The sequence below is a fragment of the Austrofundulus limnaeus genome, unplaced genomic scaffold (assembly GCF_001266775.1).
Source record: "Austrofundulus limnaeus strain Quisiro unplaced genomic scaffold, Austrofundulus_limnaeus-1.0 Scaffold33, whole genome shotgun sequence".
Classification (NCBI taxonomy): domain Eukaryota; kingdom Metazoa; phylum Chordata; class Actinopteri; order Cyprinodontiformes; family Rivulidae; genus Austrofundulus; species Austrofundulus limnaeus.
Window position 1 is genome coordinate 626,554 of NW_013952435.1, and position 18,484 is coordinate 645,037.

General features: G+C 40.3%; 1 long non-coding RNA gene across 2 annotated transcripts in view; it reads right to left on the bottom strand.

Annotated features, from left to right (window-relative positions):
* Positions 1-1,272: 1,272 nt before the first annotated feature.
* Positions 1,273-18,484, bottom strand: part of LOC106515880 (uncharacterized) — a 123,034-nt gene continuing 105,822 nt past the window's right edge. For both annotated transcript variants that reach the window (XR_001310047.1, XR_001310046.1), the window contains one exon: positions 1,273-1,505. This is a non-coding gene — a long non-coding RNA (uncharacterized LOC106515880). The remainder of the gene's footprint in view (positions 1,506-18,484) is intronic.

The window sequence follows — 18,484 nt, forward strand, 5'->3', positions numbered from 1 at the left end:
CAGTAGCTTTTGTTTAGCTTCTTTTAGCCAGTAGCTTTTGTTTAGCTTCTTTTAGCCAGTTTTTTTTTTTTTTTTTTTTTTGCCTTTTTTTAAGCCTGTAGCTTATTTGGCTCCTTTTAGTCCAAAGCTTGTCTTTCTCCTTTTAGATCCTAGCTTTTATTTAGCTTCTTTTAGCCAGTAGGTTTTGTTTAGCTTCTTTTAGTTTGTAGTTTTGTCTTGCTTCCTTCAGCCTGTAGCTCATCTTTCATCTTTTAGCCAGTACCTTTTGTTTAGCTTGTGTTATCCTGTAGCTTTTGTTTAGCCTTTTTTAGTTTGTAGCTTATTTTGCTCTTTTTAGTCCAAAGCTTTTGTTTAGCTCCCTTTAGCTTGTAGCTTTTGTTTAGCTCCCTTTAGCTTGTAGCTTTTGTTTAGCTCCATTAGCCTTTTAGAATGGGTGTACGTCTATAACTATTTTACTTTTGGAGTGAACCCAATGCAACATGGGCACCGCAGTTTGCAGAAAAATAGTTATGCTGGTGAATTTATCAGATTTTGAGCTAAAATTTATCGTGGTGGTAGCTGAGTGTCATTCACAACAAAGGCAACGAGCTTCAGCATGTCCTGCAAGTTATCGCAATGTTTCCTACAACTGATGTTTTGAAGAAAGAGATCATCCTAGTGTGTATCCAATGTGTGTTCCTTAAAGGATGTTTTGGCCTTTAGTGTAGGTTTGGTTTGAACAAAGACAAGCAGCTTGATTATTGTATTTAGATGTGAGAGGGTAGCTCGAGGTCACAGAGCGTCGCAGAGACACACGAGTAGGTGGCAAATCCTGATTTAGAAACCCTCGAAGCGAGAAGCGGAGACGAGGAGCGGCGGACGAGTGGCTGCAGCGCCGGGTGTGGAGTGGGCTGTAATGGTTTGAGGTTGAGGGTCACTGAGAGGCAGAGGAGGATGAAGGAGACGAAAGCCAAGGACATCTCATTTGAGAAAAAAAAAACAGATTGAGGCTTGAGCGAGGAATCTGAAACAGAAATTCGATTTCTTCTTTTCGTGACTGAAACGGCTGCAGCGTCCGTCACGCTGGCAAATTCCTTCGAGTGGTTTTATTATCGGTTTTGGCTCCTCAGAGAACATCTTTTCCTCGTCTCTGCTGCTTCCTTTGATCGTCCTCCAGACAAAGTGCCATTAGGCATCGGCTCGATTACTTAAGGAGAGACTCATTAGAATATCACAAAGCGGCAGGCGTGACTCCGCAAATAAAAAGGACGCATTAAATCCTCCACAATGTTTTCAATTATTTATATCATGTAAGAGAGCAGATATGACTGAGTCACACACGTCCACTAACATCCAGCTCTGGGAAATTAAAAAATATTTACCATGTGTTTCCTGCTACCATGCAGGTCCATTCCCCTCATGCGTCACTTTTCCTSCATCGTTTTGACACCTTGGGTTCATGGTGTTTAGGACGGAGCTCCTTCATTATTCAAGCATTTGTGCCGAACATCCATGAAACATCAGACCTGTCAAACATCATTTATAAGTCTTACTGAAACTCAATGAGTCTCCAACGATCACAGCACAATGAGATAATTACATTATAAATAACTCTATGGAGGAAAAACTGTTTATTTCAATTCATTTACAAACATTAACAGCAGTAAAATTTAACATTTAGAATTATTTCTACCCAAAACAGGCTTGTGGCTAGTGTTCAGCTTTGTTTTTAGCTTGTGATCTTTGTTTTGCTTCTGCTAGCTTGCACAAAGTCTTGCTACTTTTTCGCTTGCATTTAGTTACTTTTAGCATGAGGTTCATGTTTTGCTACTTGTAGCATGTATTCGGCCTTCTGCAACTTCTAGCTCAACTTTAGCAATGTTTTTAGCTTGTATCTCTTATCAGAACATTATGCTACTTTTACTTTACTACGAATGCATTTAGCTACTTTTAGCTTGGGTTTAGTCTTTTGCTAATTGTAGGTAGTATTTAGCTAAAACTGTAGCTACAAGTCCATATATCAGCTTGTAAGTTTTAGCTTGTAGCTTCTGTTTTGCTCTTCTTTTAATATGTTTTGCTAATTTTTAGCTCTGTTTTTCTACCTGTAGCTAGCATTTAGCTCCTTGTAGCATATAGAAAGCATTTAACTCCTTTTTTGTCTCAAGCTCTTATTTTGCACCTTTTAAATTATAGCTCTTGTTTTGCTCCTCTTTTGCTACTTTTATCTAGTGTTTAACTCTGTTTTTCTACCTGTAGCTACCATTTAGCTCCTTTTAGCTTGTAGCTGTTTTTGTTCCTTTTATCATGTAGCTCCTGTTTCACTTCTTTTAGCTCTAGATTTAACTCCTTGAAGCAAATGTACTGTAATTGTAATTGTAGCTTTTAGGTAGCATTTAGCTCTTTCGCTCCTAGCTTGTAGCTCTTTTTGCTCCTCTAAACTAGCTATTGTTTATCTCTGCTTTCTCCCTGTAGCTAGCACTTAGATATTTTTGCTACCTTTTTTTTGCTTCATTAAGCATTTAGCTCTTTTTTCACTACTGTTAGCTTGTAGCTATACTTAGTTAGCACCTTGTAGCTAATGTTTAGGTCCTTACAGCTAATGTGTAGCTCCTTGTAGCTTTTATGTAGCATTTAGCTCTTGCGTCCCTCCTTTTTGTTTGTAGCTCACGTTTTGCCACTTTAGCTTTTGTTTTGCTACTTTTTAGTTTGAGCTTTTTTAATTGCTTCTTTTAGCTTTAATAACTCGGTTCTGGGTTCTTCAGCAAATTTTGACGCAGTCATTCAAAAYTCTAAAATTTTCCAAACTGTTTCTTTAAATCTGACGGATAGCTGTTATGAGAAATGAAAGAACYAGTGTGTGCGTGTGCGTGTGTGTGCATGCGCRCGATGACTCAGCAGGATTTCACAAATATTTAGAAGCGGTTTCGGTTGTTCTGTTTATCAGTCGACTTGTTATTCTGCGTTGCGTGCAGCAGGGATCAAAGCCGAGGCTTCGGCTGGAGATTCTGTTTTCTGAATAATACATCGGCTGTTTTAGTTTTAGTCTGCGTCTCCATTTTTTTTTCTTTGCACGCATGAGTAAAACCTCTGGTCTGTGCTGCAGTGCAGAGCCGTGTCGCTGACGGACACAAAGAACGTGTGAATCTGTGCGTCAGACCCGCTGACTTTGTGTTCATTCCGCAGTAAATTGATCTGGCTGCTCACTAGACTGTATGGAAAAAAGGGGCCTGGGGGGGTTGTGTGTGAGAGGGGGAGGGGAGGGGGGTGCACACACTGCATCAGCAGATGGGAGAGCCCGCTGTGTTGCCATCACACGGCATTCCTCCTCACTGGGCATGCTCAGAAGACCACGCCCCACCACCACCTCTAATCCTCCTCTCAGGGCCTGTTTGAACCAGTCAGTCAGAGGTGGCGGCGCTGCTTTCCCTTCTTCTTTTTTTTTTTTTTTTTTTGACCTTCACAGCACAGGCGAGGGGAAAAGTAGGCTGACATGAGAGCTGGGTTTTTTTTCTAAAAGCTCTTAGCAGGGYTATGTCTGTCATTATTTCCACTCGGTGCTTTTGCCTTAACACAACGGTTTGTTTGAAGATAAACCACCTGATAATGATCCTTTTATTTAAAAATCAAATAAATAAAAATCTGTTTCCGGATACCGCTTCACTACAGGCAGATGTTTATTTTTTTTAAAAGGGGAACACGTATAACGCTCCCATTTTTAGGTCGAACAACAAGGAAGTGAAATCATTTTAGTCACTGTTTGCTACACTTACGTAATCTCTGGATTGCGCAACATGACACACATTAAAACAGGATATACTTCAAACCAGTTGAGCAGACGTTTCGCAAAATATGTTTAGTTGTACAAATACAGACGTGGATAAATTAGCTTAGCTTTAAATATGTTACAAACAAAAATATGCTATTCTAATCATATTTCAAACTGGTGATTTCCAGCACCTCGTCAATCGATTTAAATGGAACAAACAGCCACTGGTAGTTTAATATGGTTGTGTTTACACTGAACACGGAGCGGAAAAAACAGATTATAGACGTCCACGTGAAAGATAAAAGATCTTAAATCATCTTCAAGCAGCGTCATGTTTCATGACATGACATGATTATTAAAATGTATAAGGTTCAGAACGGCATAGACAACCTCTCGGGGCATGGATGCAAGGTCAAATGCGACCCCAGGTTGATTAGATCCTCCTGAATTAGAGAGGAAGGCTGCTGCTAATCCTGCTAGCTGATTAAATGGATTCACATGGAAGATAATTTTAGTTTYACTGTTTTTATTTTGGGATAAATTCCTCTTGGTTTGTATAAACAAGTATCGGGTTGCGTTCAGGGTAAAGTTAAGATGTAAACACGACTGCTCCCTCATCATCCTGCGGCTCCTTGCCCAACTATTGCTTCACACGTCGTCACCATTATCTTCTGCACTCTGCCTGCTGACAAAGCAAAGACCTGAATCACCGGCTGCATTCCTCCATGAGTCACATGGCGCGCTACAAACACGACGGTTCCTCCCTCCCTCCCTCTCTTCTCTGAATCCCACAAGCCTTCACACATTCTTTGTTTTGCCACCGCGCTCTGCAGCTCGACTCTCCTTTTCTTTGTCCGCTCCCTCGCACCGGCGGCTTCCTGTTTGTGTCGGGCGAGCATCGGGCCAATCAGCTGAGGCGGTTGTGATCCTCCTCGTGGCTATTTACTACCCTGTGGTCTGTTTAAAAAAAGACTTATAAGCAAGCTGTGCTTTTGTGCAGGGCTGCTGAGTAAGCAGGCGGCTCTAATCAGTCCGCAGCTGACCTAAATAAAACCCTTCCACTTTCCAGTTTGTTTAAATTAAAGTTCAACTCGYTGGTCGTTGGTTTTCTGGCGCTGCAGCAGAAGCTTGCAGACTGACGTTTTTTCTTTCTTTTGCAGCCTCTGAGAGCTGGAATGTGCTGGTTTGAAGATAAGGCAGCACGAGGCGGTTGCGTGTACACTTTTGGATGAGGTCACGGTCCGCCAACACAGCACATTGCGAGATGAGAGGGGGATTTTGTTCTGGATTCTCCCCTGGTGTTGTCATGCCTCTGCTGTGCCCTGTTTGCTCTGCGTGCGCAGATTCAGAACCCAATTGTAGGTTATCAAAACAACCAGCTGCTCGGTTAACGTCTCTCATTATGTGGGCTTTTTTTTTTTTAAAAAAAGGGAGTGGAGCGTTCAGGCCAGCTTTTTTTCCACGTCGAAGTATAAATCTGTTACGGGGAGAAAACATAATCAGGGCTTTGGCGAGGCGTTCCCAGTTCACGGCGGGCATTACATGAGGACTAATGCCTAATTCAGGCCTGGCTCTGGCAAAAACACGTCTGACATTCAGTGTTTACACCCCCTCGACGAAAAGCTGCGAGTCAGACGGCTCGATAACTCTGCCTGGAATTAGATGCAGGAAGTCATGAGATTTCCAGGTGGCTCGGCTTTCCTCGAATTGTTAAGCGGGGATTTTCAAAGCTTTGACAACACACATTAAACTGAAGGCGCCGCCTTCTCTGTAAAACATTACCTGCATTCAACTTTAACCTGTTCTCCAGGAGTTAGGAGGAACAAAAACAGAATGAGGTCATTTGATAATCTTACAAACCCAGATTATATTTATAAAATAGTTAATCTAAACAAAAATGATCATTTTTAGTTAAATCGTTTTACACAAACTTTATCAGGACTTGGTTTGCGAATGCAAAAAACTCAAATTTATTCTGACGGAGGCGAGAAAATCGGAGTGGTTGGACTTTTTCCAGCGAGGAGAAAAAAAGTCTCTGTGCTTTTCGTTTGGTACACAGAAGAGCATGAATAATGAATCTGTCCTGAACTCCTGCTGAACCCGCTGCACCAAGCCAGAGATCCGCACCACATGACATGCAACGCACACACCGAACACGCGGTGACCTCTGCCAAGCTTTAAACATGCGAGGCAGTCCGCTGTGTGAATCATTACACTCTGTGGCACCTGGCTGCAGCTCCAGAGTCCTTTTCTTTGATAATCCTGGTGATTGTTGGGAGGACGCGGGCAGCCGCGGTGGAAAGACAAATAGAAACTGGTGCGGCAGCAGTTACAGCTCCCGCCCCTTTTTGTGTTTGAGTGTGTGGTTCAATGTTTAACTCTTGTGTCAACAGCGTGCATGTGTCACAACAGCATTCCTGTGAGGCTCGGGTTGGTCTTGTGACAGGCTGCTTTCATAAATGGAAGCTCCACAGCCTCAGGGTTTTTTTTTTTTTTTTTTTTTTTTGTTAATTTTGTTTTGTTTACATGCGATCGCAGGTTTTAAAGGCAGCGCAAACGTTACGCTGTTTTTACTGATCTCACAAATCACCAAATAATTTAATGAAACCTTCAGGAAATAATGATCTACAGTATGGATACGTTTTAAGTCAGGCTGATTCAAGATGGCCGCCACAGCCAACTTTTGGAAGACATAAAGAGAGCGATAACTCAGCCAGTTTTACAGATATCAAGCTAAAGTTTGATGTGGTAGTAGCTGAGAGTGATCCCCAGTACATACTCAGAGCACACCTTCACTGAAAACCTGATGTTAACAGCTGGAGTCAGCCTTTTAGCAAGTAGCTTTTGTTTAGCTTCTTTTAGCCTGTAGCATATTTGGCTCCTTTTAGCCCAYAGGTTGTCTTTTTCCTTTTAGCCTCTAGCTTTTGTTTGATTCCTTTTAGACTGTAGGTCATCTTGCTGCTTTATCCTGTAGCTTTTGTTTACCTTCTTTTAGCCTGTAGCTTTTGTTAGCTCCCTTTAGCTTGTAGCTTCTGTTTAGCAACTTTTAGCCTCTAGCTTGTCTTTTTCCTTTTAGTCTGTAACTCTTGCTTAGTTTCTTTTGGCCTGTAGCTCTTCTTGCTTCTTTTAGCATATTGCTCATCTTTCACCTTTTAACCTGTAGCTTTTGTTTACCTTCTTTTAGCCTGTAGTTTTTGTTTAGCTCCTTTTAGCCAGTAGCTTTTGTTTAGCTTCTTATAGCCTATAGTTTTTGTTTAGCTCCTTTTAGCCAGTAGCATTTGTTTAACTTCTTATAGCCTATAGTTTTTGTTTAGCCCCTTTTAGCCAGTAGCTTTTGTTTAACTTCTCTTAGCCTGTAGTTTTTCTTTAGCTCCTTTTAGCCAGTAGCTTTTGTTCAGTTCCTTTTAGTTTGTAGTTGTTGTTTAGCTTCATTTAGCCAGTAGCTTTTGTTTAGCTTCTTTTAGCCTGTAGTTTTTGTTTAGCTACTTTTAGCCAGTAGCATTTGTTTAGCTTCTTATAGCCTATACTTTTTGTTTAGCCCCTTTTAGCCAGTAGGTTTTGTTTAGCTTCTCTTAGCCTGTAGTTTTTCTTTAGCTTATTTTAGCCAGTAGCTTTTGTTTAGCTTCTTTTAGCCTGTAGTTTTTGTTTAGCTTCTTTTAGCAAGTAGCTTTTGTTTAGCTTCTTTTAGCCAGTNCTTACAAGCAGCGCTGGACGTGTCAGGCACCGTGTGTTTAGCACGTAGCATCTTTAGCAGCTAAACTTCAAATTAAGAGCATCAAAGAAAAACAAACATTTAACAATATTTAAAAAAACAAATTCAAAAATTGACTAAGCATTAATTTTTTGAGAAACTATTTGTTTGATTAACTTCTAATAGATTTTTAAAAATACAAACTCAACCTAGAAATGCTTTTATTCTGAAAGTGGTAAACTGGAAGTATCACAAGTTAAACAAAGCTATAACTGGTTTGGATTGACTGATTTTACCACCCACCTTCAAATAAAACTAATGAAAAACTAACAGCAGGTCTTTCCCACCGGTCTTCAACTGGACGGAGATGAAGACTGACTGTCGACTTAGTGATTAGCATTAGCTTCCAAAACTCTTATCCATTTAGCAGTTTAGCAGATTAGTGGTTAATGAAGCTAAGTTTTTTGTTAGCTGTGCCCATCACTGACTGAAACAGTCATCTACAACTAGAGCTGGGCGATATGGACCAAAATAAATCATCCCAAATTCGATTTTCAACGTCAATCGATTTTGTTTCCCGCTTGTTTCAGGTGTCGAAACAAATTTATTGTTCTCCTGTTTTTTGTAGCGAGAGCCTTCATACAGATTTTGCAGTGACATGTTTGTTGCTCCAAGTCCAAGGTTCCAAAACCTAACCAGTTCCATAAAACTGAAGAAACAGTGTCTTTTTTTGGAAGTAGATCCTCTTTGCTAGCTGCCATATTATGTTGGGACAGGTGGAGTGACCTCTGAACTACAGAAGCCCCAAAGAGTGCACTGGTGGGAAAAAGAATCTTGATTTTCCCAAAATTAAATCTTTATGAATGGCAAATTCGAATTAATCGATAAAATCAATTTATCCCCCAACCCTAGTTTGCAGACAATCAACCTTAGTGGGACTAAAATGGCTGTGAGTTTTTACAGATGAAATTTGGCGTGGTAGTAGCAGAGCATCAGTCACAACATGTACTCAAATTGCTAATGGGTCACGTATGAGATGACTCAAGTTTAAAACCGACACAAAAGGACGGTACKCATTCCTTCAAGGAACACTGAGTTGTTGTTGTTGTTCCTACTCCCTGTGTGAGTGTGTGGGGTGATTTCATCATGTGCAGCACAAAGAAAACGTTTGCCCGCCCATCAGGAAGGAAGAATGACTTGTGCTCTCTCTGCGGAGATGTTCTGCAGATATGTGAAAATAAACGTGTCGGGGAGGTGGTGGCGGGGGGGGACGTGTCGTCCTCCAGGGCAACCCTGGGCGTGAGCTCGACTTGTCAGTTGGTTCGAGAGCGTTTCCTCTTCAAGGCCGTCTGGCTCCTCCCCGTCCCTATTGTGTGGCAACACAGTGCAGGTGAACTTTATCCCTCTTTGGTGAGAGAAAGGCCTTTCAAACCATTTGCATAGAGCCAGATCATGTTACACATCTGTGTGCCAACTCAACAATGTGGATCTCATCACTTGACTAAAGAAGGGAGGCGTGGGGGGGGGGGGGGGGAGGTGTCAACCTTTCATATGGTAAAACACTTTGAAAACAGGCTCAAACCTGTACAACAACTCAAGCACAGAGCAAACTGAAATCCCACAGATAACATGACACCACACCCAGCTCGCCCTTCAGACAGGCAGGTTCTGTGCAGGCGGACGGGCTCTGGTATCAGCAGCGCCGCTCGCAGCCGTTACGGGCTTTCAGAACACAAACATGCGGGCGTATCGCCTTATCAGCCCTCCTTCCAAGGGCGCTGAACTTTCCCACAGTGCTCCGTCTCTCCTCGCTCTTTTCCTGTCCCCGCTCCTCTGAGACTTGGCGATTTGCGTCAAGGCTCCCGATAGTCAGCTTCCCACAGTGCTGTCGGGCCGGGCCGGGCCGGGCCGGGCCGCTTGGGTCGGGCCTGTTGGGGTGACTCAACCCGGCTGAGAATAACGCTTGTTACGTCCGTCCTCCGCCTCGCGGTGAAACCAGTTTGTCAAGGAAGTTTTCCGTGTTGGGTAACCCATTGTTCAGCTGCAGAATCTGGGTCATCCTTCGTTTTGAATCATTCAGAATAAAAAATAAACATGACTGCAGCAGTTTTACTGCCGTCCCAAAGAGCAGCTGCTTTACTTTCACTTGTCTCAATCGATGGTGTTGAAACTGCCTTTTTCCTGGAATCATATGATAAACGGCGTCACCACCTGCAGCCACTGGGTCASAATGACCCACAGAGCTTCGGTTTTAGGCCTTTGGGTCATTCTGACCCGAGGGCCGCAGGAACATTTAAAAAAAATTTCCAGTTAAAATTCGTCAAACAAATATGGCGTCCTGGATAAGAGTAGATGGGAAAAAAAATTCAAGAGTAAAGCTGCAGCAAAAGAAAAGTAAAATATGTGAAGGTTAAATACAGAGCAACACAAAGACTGATTGAGTTAACTGCTAGCAGAGGTGCTGCTCCACATCCAGGGAAACCAGTTGAGGTGGACATGTCCAACTAGGGGGAGACCCTGAGGGAGACCAAGGACACACTGGAAAGACTATGTCTTATAAAGAACTGGACAGAAACCAGTGGTAGGCACAGTTCTGCTAATCTGCTATTAGTGGAACTAGTTTTGCATTTAGCAGATTCAGTTTTTTGCTAACTCTAGATAGAAACTGTTTGCAGATTGATTAGCATTGGATAAATTAGATGAAGTCCAAAACATTTTGTAAATGTAAAACTTCTATTTTTATGGCCAACTAAGAGAAGACCCAGGACGCCCTGGATTAACTAAAATATTGAAATCTTGTCTATCATGCGCATTTGGAGGGAACTACTTTTTCTTCCACCTGGGTGCGTAAGCGCAGCGGCACATGTTCCATAGATGTTACATGTTCAGTATTTACATGATAATAATGTAAAGTAGGATGCAAGTTTTCATTTTTATGGTAGTTCTAAGAAAATAAGCAACAATTTATTTTAATGGTTTTATGATTATGCTTATTTTTTATTGTTTAAAACATAATTTTAATATGTTTTGTATGATTTTTTGTTTTTTTGACCATATGTGACCCATCATATCGAAACAAGGTTTACCGTAAGTCAAATTTAGTCAAAATGACCTAATCACATTTTCAGATTTCTGGGTTTAAAAGCTACATTTTGATACCTGGATCATTCTGTTAACATACGTGCATCCAGATATATGACTTAATTTGTCTTGTTGGTTACAATAATATAATAACATTGGGTCTGAATSCTAATTTTATGTAATTTTAATGAGGAATTTGTGATGTCATTATAAAGAGGAATCTTCAAATAGTATTTGAATATTGAGATTTCCCAGCTGGAAAGAAACAAAAACATTTCAAGCTCTCAGGGAAAATCTCGAACTTTTAAAGCGCTTTTGCTCAAAATCTGTTTTTTTGTTGCTACTGTGCAAAAARGTGCTTAAAAATTTTGTTTCATGATTATATTTGAGGCAGTTCATTCAAATGATACATTGATAAAGAATTTATTCATTAAGTTTCGACAAAATGCACTTTTTGCAAACATTTTAATCAAAACTCTATATTTGCCTATTTCTCCATGTACCACTTTTAGACTTAATCCTCGTTTCGATGCGACGGGCCACATATCGTAAATTAGGACACTACATCAGTATACTTGTGAGTTTAAAATGATGCCTTGTTTACTTTATGAAGCAGTAATTATACACTACTTTTTTAGATTTACAAGACATATTATTGCACAAAGTATCAGTATCAGATCTGATACCAGTCTGAGTTTAGTGTCAAACATCACTAGTAAGCATTTTGTAACCTTAGATAATTAAAAAGATAAATTACTTTTGGACATTATAGAAGAGCAGCTCACTGAGTTGATTTATGGTGAACCGTGTTAGGTCCTTGTATTTTAGAAATGCAGTAGTACAGGATCTGTCAGTGGCGTTGTGATCATATCCGACGCTTGACTTCTGCAGGTAAAGTGAGTAAAAAGCATCTAATTTGTAACCAGCGCTCAGKTTCGATTCACACACAGTTGGCCTCACTTATCGTCTGGACGCTGTTTTCTATTTCAGCCCTTCGCAGCCACCCGTTTGCAAAGAGAGCGTCTCTTTGAAGTGGACGAGGGGAGGTGAAACACGGCGGGCCCAGATGTGACAACCGGTCCTCCGCAGCCTCTCCAGCGAAACCGCAGGCAGGGATAATGAATGCCACGCCGTCGTGACAACTTGCACTTTTATGGCAACGCCRAAGGAAGGACACTTCTGGCTTCAGACGCTTGCAGCAAAAAAAAACGACGGAACATCATCCATAAACCAGACGACCAGAGGAGGAGGGCAGGGAGCRCTCTGCGGAGTCTGATTTATGAGCTCCACTGAAGAAGTTTCCAAGCTGAACACACATCCCTCTCTTCAAACTCAACCACAACATCTGCAAACGCTTCGGTTAATCTTCCTTACTGTTCCTCTGCAGAACAAGCCACGTGCTGAATAATTTCCTCAAGTTTTCCCCCCATTTAGGTCATCCTTTAGCTATCCTGAGTTTTTCCTTACTCTCACACTCGAGTTATTTACATCCTATACATCACAGAAACTAATAAGGTTTTTCTTCCTAGGTTAGCGTTCGCAGAAAAGCTTTGATTTTCTTCCAGTAGCAGAAGCACGAAGATACTTCTAAATAAAGGAGCTATAAATATACACAATCCTGTGAGGATTATTTACCGAGGTGAYGTGAAACTTGAACAGCAGAAGGGAACATTGTACATGGAAAGAATTAAAGAAACATTTAGACTGAGATCATCTAATGCTGTTTGGGTCCAAACTGAAAAATACCCAGTTTATCAAAGTGTTAGCTACTAACACACCAAGTTTTAGCTCAATATCTGTAAAATTGACCAATTTGGAGCCATTTTTGTGTTGGTCAGCTGTGGAGACCATCTTGAATTTGGTGGTTCATGAGATATTTTGCTAACAGATGCTTACAAATGCAAACTCACAATCGTCTGCCTTCACATTTTAATTTGAGGCTATGATAATGAATGGAACGACAGCACAGGTGTGAAAAACGACACCCACACTTGAATATATTAACTCCTCCGCACGTGAAACCGGAGCGCTCCGTTAGCCGCTGCACCAGAACCGCCGGGGTCCGTTTTCTCAGCAGCTCAAAAATAGACGCCACGAGGAATATTCCTACTTTGGTCAAGGTTTTATTTTGGCTCAGACCGAGGACGAGGGGTTACATAACTCAGTAAATACACACCGAAAAGAAAAATTCTCCCATTAAGGCTCGGCACTCGAGCACAAAGTGGACGAGTTAAAAAAAAGGTCTCTCTGGGTTCTGAGAAAAGATCCATCAGGAACTAAAAAAAAAAAGTGGCACAGTATGCAGGAGTGGCTGTGGGCGATGATGTCCTCCTGGAAACACGTTCAGCCTATTCTGATGCAGCAGGGTAACATTTTTWACATTTTTCTCTGAGCAAGTAACAAATTCAAAGTTTTCTAAACATGACTCCACTGGCTCCGGTTGGAAACCTGGTTTTAAAGTCAATAAGTTATCGTGATGGTTTGCTACCTATGGCTCCAGGGCCACGTGAGGCTCCTCAGTCACTCCGCAGCGGGTCTCTGTTATAGCTAACATGGAGCTAATGATAGTTTAATGCTGGAGTTAGCAAAACAGTACCTGAAAGTTAGACTCCAAAACAAAGTGGCAACACAGCTAAAAGTGGTAAACACTAGCTAACAGTGGCAAACACTAGCTAACAGTGGCAAACACTAGCTAAAAGTGGTAAACAATAACAGTGGCAAACACTAGCTAACAGTGGCAAACACTAGCTAAAAGTGGTAAACAATAACAGTGGTAAACACTAGCTAACAGCGGCAAACACTAGCTAAAAGTGGTAAACACTAACAGTGGTAAACACCAGCTAACAGTGGCAAACACTAGCTAACAGCGGCAAACACTAGCTAAGTGGTAAACACTACAAGTGGCCATATGCTAGCTAAACATGATACAACAATAGTTAACTGGCAAAACACTAGATAAGTCGCAAAACACTAGCTAAAAGAGGCCAAATGCTAGCTAAACATGATAAAACACTAGCTAAGTTGCAAAACACAAGCTTAAACTGGAACAACAATAAAAGTGGCCAAATGATAGCTAAACRTGATAAAACACTAACTAAAAGTGGCGAAATATGGTAAAATGTTAACTAAAAGTTGTAAAACACTAGCTCAAAGTGGCAACACACTAACAAAAAGTCACTAAATAATAGCGAAAAGCAGTAAAAAGCTAGATAAATGTTATACAATGCTAGCTTAAAGTGGTAAAACACTAATTTAAAATGGTACACTGAAAATAGTTAAATGCTAGCTAAGTGGCAAAACACTAGCTAAATGTGAAACTTTAGCTATCRGTGGCAAAACTAACTCAAAGTGGCAAACACTAGCTAAAAGTGGTAATCACTAGCTAGGTGGCAAAACACTGGCTAAAAGTGGAACAACACTACAAGTAGCCATATGCTAGCTAAACATGATACAACACTAGTTAACTAGCAAAACACTAGATAAGTTGYAAAACACAAGCTTAAGTGGAACAACAATAAAAGTGGCCAAATGATAGCTAAATGYGATAAAATGCTAATTAAAAGTGGCTAAATGCTAGATAATGTGGTAAAATGCTAACTAAATGTTGTAAAACAATAGTTAAAAGTGGCAACACACTAACTAAATGTGACTAAATGCTAGCGAAAGTGGTAAAACGCTAGATATATGTTGTAAAACRCTAGCTAAGTGGCAAAACACTAGCTAAATGTGGTAAAATGCTAGCTTAAATATAAAAGTGGAGAAATGMTTTTAAAAGTAGCAAAACACCATTAAGAAGGTAAAAGATTGAAAAATGCTGAGAAACAAATTGTTAGCCACAACCGTAAAGAGGCTAAATCCTAACCTAAAGCGAATAGCAGCAAAATTCGAGCTTCAACCCTTTGCAGGARGGTTAAAACAACAAATCAGCTGAATCAGATTCACACATTGTTTTGTCTTTGAAAAAAATAAATAAAATTTTAATTAAATGACGATTTCAGCTTAGAAGATATTCAGGAAGTTGTTTAAATTTTCAACAAACTGAATTTTTATGTTTACTAATAATTTATCAGGATGCAGATATAATCTTTGTATTTCAAAGTGAAATACTTTAATCTTTAATATTTTGAAACAATACAGAGAAAAGTTGCACAGCTTTGAAGAAATTGTTCTCTTATTTAAGAGTTTCGTCATTTCATTTTATTATATCTATTTTAGGCTGTAGATTTTACTGCTCTGAYGTTTATTTTTATTTAAAAGTTACAGAATCTTCTGCTAAAGGTTGTTTACAACAACATCTGCTTGTGACTGAAGAAACCACGGGGGTTTCCGGACAGGAAACGATGCTGTCGGCTACATTTAAATAAATAAAACATGTGAAAGTCACTTTAGGGGCATCATCATCGTCCTCCTCATTGTCACAGAAGCAAAACCTCAGTTCTTTCTGTTCCTGGTTAAACTGCTCTGAAAGCCACTGAAACTACCTTCTGTGTAAAAATGGAAGTGAAAACAATGCCGTTCATTTACATTTTTTTTTCCTGCGGGGATTTTTCCCCCCTCCCCTTCGACTCGTCTCTCAGCCTTTTCACTAAAGTTGTCGGTCCCTGACGAGGCGAGCAGATTAAGGGGATACGTTACCGTCTCCCTGTTTTCTTTCTAAACGGATGCACATGTGGCACATCTGGGTCCAAGCCTGACTCATTACCCTTTTTTTTTTTCTTTTTTTTTAATGCTCCTTTCTCTGCAGCCATGGCAACTGCTGCATGTTTGGCAGAAAGCTTTTGAAGGCAGTGGAAAAAAAAAAGTGAGGGGGGAGATAGAGGGAGTCCGGGGAGGGAGCTCTCAGTAGTTGGCCTACATCCAGTGTAATCATGCCATGGAGCTGAAATGAGGCCTTTGGCAGCACACCAGGTTTCAGAGAACAAAGATGTGAGCTTCTAATGTTGGTGGTGGGGCCTGCTTGGCATCCTTTACCATTTCCCAGCAGCCCCTGTGCCTTGGCGGGCAGCCAGACCCCCCCACCCCCGCGCTGGGACTGCAAAGAGGATCAGAATAAAGAGGGAGACTTGTTTTTCACTCGCCTCTCGCTCTGGCCAATGACATCACCTCTGCAGCCTCCAGCCCCCGAATTCCAGCCGCCGAGCACATTTCTCCTCCTCCTTGTTGTCGACCCTCCATTTTATTCAAATGCCACCATTTCATAACGTTTTTAAATCAAAGTCCACTCCTTAAACTGCAACCTTAAATGCTAACCTATGAAATTTGGTTTGTCCTGTAGCTTTGAAATAAAAACAAACCCTGAAATAAAAAAGGAATAATCTGCGGCGTTCAACAAGAAGTAAAACTGTGAGAAAAACAAAAATGGAGATAAAACCCATCCCTCTTTCAACATAACTGGTCTCAGAAAGTTTAATTTCGCGTCTGACTTCGTATCTTTTGTGGTTTTTACACAATTGAAGTTTAAGTTTTCGGGTTTTTGATATTTTTTATGGAACATTCAACAGGATGTTGACATCACAGACGCTTAAAGTGTCAAAAAATTCCCAGGCGTTTTGCAAACGAAATTTATTTAACAATCCGTAAACAACGAAGGCCGTTTTGTTTACTTTCACTCTGCTGTGGGACTTAATTTTCTCTCTTACTAAGATCAGTTGTGTTTTAGCTCAAGCTATTCCCTTCAAAACAGGAAGTAAAGCATTTAATTTACCTGGTCATATCTTCCACATAAAACGCTGCGCAAATACAAAACTAAGCACATGTAACAATCAGAGTCTTCTGCCGCTTGTGCTTCAAGACATTTTAAGATTTGAGTTGTAGTTTTCGCACAGCGACCATTTATTTGAGGCTTATTTTTTAGTCTGCTCCCTAATTGGCAGACGCAGAGCACGGTGGCAGGAGCTTTCTCTGTTAAAATAAAATAAAATAAAATAGTTTGCTGACAAATAGAAAGCAGCTGAAGAAGCAGAAGACAGAGAGTCGTGTTTCAGAACTCCCCTAATTTAACTCGGCGCTCTAATCCTTCTAAAAATAGGAGCGTAAATAGAATATATATGTTAGTCCGGGGGTAACAGGATGGTCTCCATGTTTACCACGACCTCACAGGAGCTGTGTTTTCCAGCTGAAAAACAATAATCTCAAAGATAAGTCACCAACCCTGTCCTGTTATAACCTCATTTTTGAGTCGGGGCAGAAATATTACAGCTCGCCTCAGCAGTTCCAGAAAAAAAAAGAAAAAACAAGAACGGTTATATAACAAACGTTTGTGGGGAAAAAAAAAACAGAGCAGACACAGAGTGGAAAAAAGTTAAAGATCCAGAGCTCGGCTGAAGCCGCAGGGAAATGATTTGTGAATAAAACGTGCACGGTATAAAACTTAGGCTCAGAAAGCCATAAAACACACACGGCGTCATCTCGTTTGCGACACTGTCACATGTTGCTGGGTATTCCCCTGGCCGTCACCTAAAACTCAGGCTATATTTAGCTGCTTCATGTCTCAATCTACCCTTTAAAAAGAAGAAGATGACATGAAATATGCAGCTACTCCATCTGGTTTAGTGCTGCGACTCGAATCGGATGGCCACCAGCCGGGTCATGCTGTGCTGTAATTTTATTTATTTTTTTACTGTATACATGCTCATATTTGCCAATCAGAGCCATCTGTGCATGTCTGGCTTCCTCTCCTTTTTTTTTAGCTGCTGCTGCCTCTGCTCAAAACAACTCGCTTTGCAGCCGCTGCAGCAGTTTTTTAATCCCCTGCAAGATTGTCTGTGTGTACCGTTAGCAAAATATCTCATTAATCACCATTTTGTTAATATTTTTAAGGGACTAGTTAAAGTTAAATGTTATATAATAAACATTTACTTCAAATATAAAAACGAAATGGTTAAAAATACTGTAAGATTTTTAGTTTTTAAAAGCATTCTGGGTAAATGATGACGAGGTGCTCTGATGCGAGCTCTATCCAGGTTGAACATTAATTTTAGACAGTTTTGACGTTCAGCCCTTTTAAATGAAACCAGAGAATGTAGAAATGACTCAGACTGCAACTGAAACTGATGATGGAGGACAACAGAGCTGCTTCATGAAAGAAGAGCCTCAGCTTTAGCCTGTTAGCTTTCCTGTTAGCCCCAAAGCTAAWAWATATRACAATATAGTTTAAGCACTTGAAAATAATAMTTTATCGAGAGCTAACACCACATACATTAGTAAAGTACAGAATATTTAAATATGGCATTAGCTTCTGTTAGCTCCTGGGCTAATATTATTAGCTTGGAAGCTAACACCATAAATAAATATATTTTACTAATATGTTTGTGGCGTTAGCTCTCAAGTCAATAATATCAGCTCTGCAGCAAACAGAAGTTAATGCCACATATTTTAGTAGTATCAGTGATATTAGCTCCCACGCTAATAAAGTTATCTTGAAAGCTAGCATAATCAATAAATGTATTTTACCAGTATGTTTGTGGTGTTAGCTCTTAAGTCAATAATATCAGCTCCAGAGCATATTTTAGTAATATAAGTGATATTAGCTCCCAGGCTAGTAAAGTTAGCTTGAAAGCTAGTACCATCAATAAGTGTATTTTACTACCATATTTGCGGTGTTAGCTCTTCAGCTAATAATATTAGCTCTGAAGCAAATGCCATAACACCATATACAGTATTTAGTAATATATGTGAGGTTAGCTCTCAAGCTAACAGTGTTAGCTCAAGAGCTATTGTCACATTTATATTAGTAATATATATGGCATCACCTCCCAACCTAATAATATTAGCTTTGAAGCAAACGCCATAACACCATATATTTTAGTAATATATGTGAGGTTAGCTCTCAAGCTAACAGTGTTAGCTCAAGAGCTATTGTCACATTTATATTAGTAATATATATGGCATCACCTCCCAACCTAATAATATTAGCCTGCGAGCTAATGTAAGCTAGTGCCACATTTATTTGTAATATATATATATAT